The sequence below is a fragment of the Rousettus aegyptiacus genome, unplaced genomic scaffold (assembly GCF_014176215.1).
Source record: "Rousettus aegyptiacus isolate mRouAeg1 unplaced genomic scaffold, mRouAeg1.p scaffold_m13_p_8, whole genome shotgun sequence".
Classification (NCBI taxonomy): domain Eukaryota; kingdom Metazoa; phylum Chordata; class Mammalia; order Chiroptera; family Pteropodidae; genus Rousettus; species Rousettus aegyptiacus.
Genome location: NW_023416311.1, coordinates 97,156,461 through 97,164,110, shown reverse-complemented (window position 1 = coordinate 97,164,110; position 7,650 = coordinate 97,156,461). Strand labels below are relative to the sequence as shown.

The 7,650-nt window shown below is 33.4% G+C and overlaps 1 pseudogene; it reads left to right on the top strand.

The window, feature by feature from the left end:
- The first annotated feature begins 4,697 nt into the window (after positions 1–4,697).
- On the top strand, positions 4,698–6,901 carry LOC107506580 (annotated as a pseudogene).
- The last annotated feature ends 749 nt before the right edge of the window (positions 6,902–7,650 follow it).

The window sequence follows — 7,650 nt, the reverse complement described above, 5'->3', positions numbered from 1 at the left end:
AATTGCAGGCAATCCGAACTGACTGCGTTTTTTTTGTGTTGTACTGAGTTTATGGTGGCCTCACATTACCTTTCGTCTAGTTAGGGGAAAGAAGGCTTCTTGAGAAAAATGAAATCATAATTTTAAAAGTTGGCAAAGAGTAAGGGAAGTTGCTTCTCACATAAGGACTGTGAATCTCAACCTCAGGAAAGTAACCATAAAGAACTTTTCACAAATATAAGTACATTACTCACACACTACCTAAAGATTAGTAAGATTAAATTTCAAAATTAAAAAACGTACATACTTGGTAGTCTTGATGATAGGATGATATTTCCTATGGTTTCTGTAGTTTAGTATTTCCTGAGTTTTACCTTACCATCAAAAGCATACCTTAGTTATATAATTGGTATGTCTTGATAATCTGTTATTTTAAAGTAAATTTATGTCTGATACAGAAGCATTATTTATTTTCCTTATTTGTATTCTATATCATTTCTTCATATGATGATATATTTCTCAAATCCCTTGATCTCCTATATATTAAACATATTTCTTACTACTCTTATCTAAACTGTCAAATACTATTAAATATACTATGCATGTAGTTGTTTTTATGTTTTTATATAGAATAGTTTTGAAAATTTCAACTCTTTTAAGGCAACACTGCAAAAACAACTTAGACTTTTTTTTTTTTTTAATGTAGTGGGTTGATTATAGAAACTTTTGTTTTGGTATCTCTTACTGTAGATGCCCAAGCATCTTGACCAGACAAATTCTTCATAGCATAATAGTTGTGTCTCCTTCCTTTCCTTCTGCCAAAGGGTCCTGGAGCACCGTCTTTCCTCTAAGCAGATGAAATGTGTGATCTCCTTCGAAATGGATATTAATGCCTGCCCAGGCCTTTGTGAAAATGAGATTAGAATTCTAACTGTTCAAAATCCAACAGACTTTAATGAAAAACGATAGGAATTATCACATACCTAGAGCTTAGAAAGGATGGCATCGTATTTGCACATTATTAAAGATCTGAATAATTTAAGTTATTTTTAGGTTTGAACTGCTTAAAGGAAGCTGTTTAAACTGTTCAAGAAATGCACTTGCTTGTCCTGATTTCACCAATGTCACATCACTGACAATTTTTTCACGGAATGGTTTGACTGTCACTTAAATGAACATATTTTGAACCTCAGATCAACAGTGGGAAAATACTAAAAAATTTGAACAAAAGTTATTTAATTCTTACATTATTTTTAAAACTTATTTTTCTTAAATGAATGCTTTGCATTTTTTCTCTTATAGTTCTCTGGCAAAAATCTACTTGTCCAAGTCTTGTAAGAAATATGGAATAATAGCATTCTAGTTATGTATCAGTAACTAGTGGAATGAAAAGGACTTGATATAACCCAGATATGTTTTGTATTTTGTCTAATAATCTGTGAGTTCTAAATATTTTGTTTTTCAGTTTCTTCACATATAAAATGTAAAAATAATATGTCTCTACCTTTGTTGTGAGAACAACTTGGTGGATAGTAGGTACACTATAAATATTTTGTATTACCAGCTATGAAACATAGATGACAAAACAAATAAGTTTGGGGTTAATAAGATAACATATTTTAAAATTAAAATAATTAGAGATTAACACAATAATATGAGACAAATGGTCAAGGAACAAGACCATATGCATTGCCAGTCCTTAGGGAAACTAAAAAACATTTTAAACAAACAAGATATTTCCATTTAAAAAGTGAAATGAGAGGTAGATGATAAAACAAAACAAATCAAAAAGAATCACTTCTGATTTGTGACCGTAGATTACTAAAATGACCAAGAATCAATCTACAAATAATACTGTAGCTCTTTTTTAACCCAGTGGAATAATGTTAGTATAATAAGAAATTTGAAACAATTGATTCCTGTAACAGAATCTAAACTTCTACTCAAGACCCTCATCCTCACCCCCTTTGCTCTTTAAATCTCTCAACCTTTTTGTTATCAAGAAGAGTTTCAAGATTATTGAACTTATGGGTGAAATTTCGCAAAAGATTAATGTAAGCTGTTAGTCTAATTAAAATTTTCTTTAGAAAAGCCTTTGAATTCAGAGGAATGATGACTATGTAACTCCAGCTCCAAAAAATAACATTTCAACAAGGTGATCAAATGCCTCATATGAAATACTATATTTATTTTTTTATTATTACTTTTTTATTTTTTTCAATTATCATAAATCAAAGTTGGCTTTTCCTGTAAAAGTCTATGAATTTTATTTCACATGTAGATTCATGTAACAGCCACCATAATTAGGATATAGAACAGTTCCATCTCTCAAAAGAACCTTGTGCTATCCTTTGTACTCATCCCTTTCTCCCACTCACAGCCTCTGGCCACCACTCACCTGTTCTCAATCCCTATATTTCTAATTTTTTAATTTTGTTTTTAAGGTTGTAGTATAAATGGAATCATAAAGTATGTAACCTTTTGAGACCAGCTCATTTTACTCAGCACAATGGATTAGGTTCATTCAGATTGTTGCATATGTCAAAAGTATGTTCATTTAAGTGTTGAATTGTATTCTACTCCATTTCATTGTTTAAAGTATTCCATTTGTTTATTCATTAGTCTCTCGTAAGATATTTGGGTTGTTTTCACTTTCGGCAATATGATTATCTACAAATCTTTATCAAAGGTTTTGATGTGAACATACGTTTACTTTTGAGTAAATACCGATCTGTGGAATTGCTTGGTCATACTGTAAATGTATGCTCAACTTATTAAAACCACCAAACTATCTTCCAGAGTGTCTGTGCAGTTTTTCATTCTGATCAGCAGTGTTCGAGAGTGTGAGACAACTCGAACTCTCAAACATTGCTGGGCAGCTTATAAATTAATACAGTCACCTTGGAGTTTTAACTGCTATTATGTAATAATGTTAAAAATGAGAAAAGCCTAGGATCCTGCAATGATACAACTAACATCTGGAAAGTTCTTATATTAGTAAAAAGGACACCTACAGGAGTAATTTACTTCAGTGAATTATTAACCCGAATGATTTTAATTTTTGGCCTTGACTTCTTCTAGATGCTCAGATTCATCTCTGTTAGCTAGTGGATATGGGGCCAACAACAAAAATCTCTACACAGAATTGCTTTAAGAGCCATGGGTCTGATCATACTCCATTAGCCAGAATTTAATCACATGACCACACCTAACCTCAGACAAGAAATAAACTCTATCTCTGTGCCCCAAAGGAGGAAGACTGTTTTACTAAATAACCATCTAGTCTCTAACATAAATACAAATAAGCAAAATCAGAAAACTAAGTTCAAGTGACCAATAAACTTATGAAATTATATTCAGCCTCATAACTAATATAAAATTAAAATTGAAAGGAGTTATATTTTCATTTTATATGTTCATTATAATATTATTTATTTATGTGTATGTGATATTGAAATGGGCACACATGAGAATATTGAGAAATGTAGATGGAGCTCCTATGTGCAACTCCACTTCTAATAATTTAACCGAAGGTCATAATCTCAGCAGGATAATTTTAAGACAAACAGTTGTACACAACCATGACTATTCAACGCACTGTTTAAAACTCATCAGTGATTGTCAATGATTCTTAGAAAAATCTGTATTTTTTACTCAGATAATACAATGTCTGCCCTTCAAGGTCCTTCAGTATCTGGTCTCTGTGTACTTCTTCAGCCCTCTCTTTCATACCTTGCTCCTCTCTCTTCATCAGATGCCTTGTTCTCTTTGATTTTCAGTTTCTTGAAAGTACCAAACTTTTTCCACTTGTGGCACACAAAACTTCTGGTTTTTTTGTGCCTAAAATATTCTGCCCTCCATGATCTCATACTTAACATCTGCTAATTTTTCATGACTAACATCCATGTTACTCTTTCATAGAAGCTTTCCTTGATGCGCCAGTCTAAATTATATCTCTAAATGCAAAAAAATATATCATTAAAATTTGTGATAACTGTTATGACAGTATTTTTATCTGATGACTAATCAATGCTTTCTTAGCATTTAAATATAATCCTGAAAAGGCTCTGCTAGTATTTTTATTTTGTTTACAACTGAATCACTGGATCTAGTCAAGTACTTACGTAATAAAAATTCAATATACATTTGAAAAAGAAAAATAAATCTCCTTCTGGGTTTCTTCTTTATTCTTATACCACTATCATACATCAAATATCTGACACCAAGTATTTGCAGTGTTTGTCCCATACCAGGCATTTCTCTGGACACTAGTGGAGTGCCCTACAATTGAACTTAATTCTGACACTGTTCACCTTGGGATAGCATCAGATCCCACAAGTTAAGGGCCCAGTCCCATGAGACTATCCTCCACTATCAGGTGCCAGTCGCAAGTAGTATATCCCTTGGTTACTCACAACTTTTGTTCATTTTGGCTAAAAATCCTCCTTGGATTGGACCACTCACTAGACTAGCTCACAGAATTCAGGGAAACCTTTACCTACAGTTACCAATTTATTATATAATAAAAAAATTGATAAAGAATACAGATGAAGAGATACATAGTATGAGGTCTAGAAAACTCCTGAGCATGGGAACTCTGTCCCTGTGGAGTTGGGGTGTGCCACTTTCCCAGTGGATGTGTTCGTCAGCCCAGAAGCTTCCTGAGCCTGTAATTTGGGAACTTTTATGGAGGCTTCATTACTTAGGCATGACCAATCATGAATGTAATCTCCAACCCCTCTCCCCTTCTGGAGGATGGGGAGGTAGGACTGAAAGGTTTATGCTTCTAATCATGGCTTGATGTTTCTGGTGACCAGCCCCCATTCTGAAACTATTTGGAAGCCCCCCAAAAGTTGTCTTCTTAGGACAAAGGCACTGCTATTGCTCAGAAAATCCCTAGGAATTTGGGAACTCTGCAGGACCTTGGGTGAAAGGTCAAATATTAGAACAAAAAAATGCTCCCAGTGCTCTTATCACTTAAAAATTCCAAGTGTTTTAAGGTCTTTTGCCAGGAATCAGAGGCAGAGAATGATATTTATATTTCTATTATTTCACCATATTTATTGACTGAGTAGAAGACATTACTATATAAAGCCACACAAAGTAAAAATATGACTTAATTTACCATATGCTTTACTGAGAGAAGGTGATCTTCTGAAATTTGACACAGTCGAACTTGTTTTTCACTTCCTGTTTTGTGACATTCGTTAAGTCATTCATGTTTACTGTGCCTTAGTTTCCATGTATATTAAATAGATGTAACTTTACATATCACATAATTATATCTATGTCTATGTTATATTATATGGGATTATTCGCCATAAATATAAAACACATTTAGTAATATTCTTAGTACATAGTAATGTTCCAAATCATTAGTTACTCTCCTAAATAGTTTATCATGTTATTTGGTTTTTTGTCTGTTTTCTCCCTATACCTAAATTGTCTATTATGCTTATAAAAAGTCAAGATATAATATGTAAAATGGTAATTTTATATACTACCCAAGTGCATCTGTTTATATTGCTGAATATGAAATGACTCTGAAGTTTAGTGGCTTAAAACAACAATTCTTTCATTTGTTCATGATTTTCAGCAATTAGACTGGGCTCAATTGAGCCCTTCTCATTGTCTCTCCTGGGTAACTCGCGGACGCAGTTACCTGTGACTCTACTGTGGCTGGGTGGTCAAACATAGCTATACTAGCTCTTCTGGCAATTGAAATTCGCTTTGTCAGACATTTCAACTTGCTGTATGTGAGAGTAAAGATCTTCATTTTGATGTCAGGGAAACTCAACTTGAGAGTGAGAGCAAATGTTCAAGGCCCAGAAACCTAAAGTCAATTTTGTAATGTTACACTGGGCAAAACAAGTCCCAAAGCCAGACCACATTCAAGGAGTGAGAAATTACACTCCAGTTTCTTGGTAGAAGATCCTATAAAATACATTGCAAAAGGAAAGAGGAATTATCGTGATCTGTGCAAACCATATCTACTATATCAAGAAACTATTATTTAAAAAAAAATTATTAATGCCCTGGTGCGATTATGTTCTGAGTGGCCGTTTTGCGGGACAGTAGTGGTTTATCTCCATTGGGCTTTTTCCCACATAACTGTGCCCCACCCGCGCCAAGAAAGATTTGTTGGATGTGGACATGAGACCCCTGAGGCCCTAGAATTATCTTTTTGGCTGTGAAGTGAAGGCCGACAAAGATTATCAGTTTACGATGATAATGATGAAAACACACACAAATTATCTTTAGAGGCAGTTGGTTTAGGATATGGTGCAAAGGATGAAGTACATGTTGTTGAAGCAGAGGCAATGAATTATGAAGGCAGTTCAATTAAAGTAACACTGGCAGCTTTGAAAACGTACAGTCAGCAGTTTTCCTTGGGGGCTTTGAAATAACACCACCTACGGTCTTACAGTCACAGTGTGGTTCACGGCCTATGCGCATTAGTGGACAGCACTTAGTAGCTGGGGGGGAAGATGCAGTCAGAAGATGAAGAGGATGTGGAACTCCTTAGTGTTTCTGGAAAGCATTCTACCCATGTAGTTGGTAATAAGTTTCCACAGAAAATAGAAAAACTCGCTGCTGATGAAGATGATGATCAAGATGAAGGTAAAGATAATACTGATGATTTCGATGATGGGAAAGCTGAAGAAATAGCTCCAATAAAAAAAAAATCTGTATGATATACAGCCAAAAATGCACAAAAATCAAACCTGAATTGAAAAGACTCAAAATGAGCAACATCATGATTAAAAGTCAAGCATCATTCAAAAAACAGGAAAAAACTCTAAAACACTGAAAGGACCTAATTCTGTAGAAGATATTGAAAAATAAAGCAAAAATGCAAACAGATATAGAAAAAAAGGTGGTTTTCTTCCAAAAGTGGAAGCCAAGTTCATCAATTATGTGAAGATTTGCTTCTAGATGGGGCTTCTGATCACAAGGCTTTTCAAGATCTCAGTCAATGGAGAAAGGTTTCTTTAAGAAAATAGTTTACAGTTTGTTAAAAATTTTCATCTTATTTCATTTCTATGACAGTTGATATCTGGCTGTCCTTTTTATAATACAGAGTGAGAACTTTCCCTACTATGTCTGATAAATATTGTCCAAGTTCCATTGCCAGGAATGTATTGTCCAAAATGCCTATTTAGTTTTTAAAGATGGAACCCTATGCTTTACTTGGTTTTATGTATGGAATATTATAAGACATAGTAATGATGGTGATTGGACAAATGGAAATGGTGGGGAGACAAAAATATACATGTGAAATAAACTCAATATTTTAATAAAGTAAAAAAATATTAATTATCAATGTACTGTATGCAATTCTTATAAATTATGAATGCTTTAAAAAATTGGCCTGACAATAGTTTACTTGATGTTTATTAAGGTAATTTTAATCATGATCATTTAATATGGCATTTCTATGGGAATTTATATAATTCAAATTATATTTGAACATAATACATTAATTGTTATTGTGCATCATTTAAAATTATGTGATCAAATTAAACCCATTCCCAGAACTCTATATTTATGCCCTTCAATTACAGTATCCATGTAATACATCATTTTGACTATTTCACAGAGTAATATATAAATCTTGCATTATCTGATTGCGGTGGTGTTACAAATGTTCTTGGAACTCTTCAATCATTC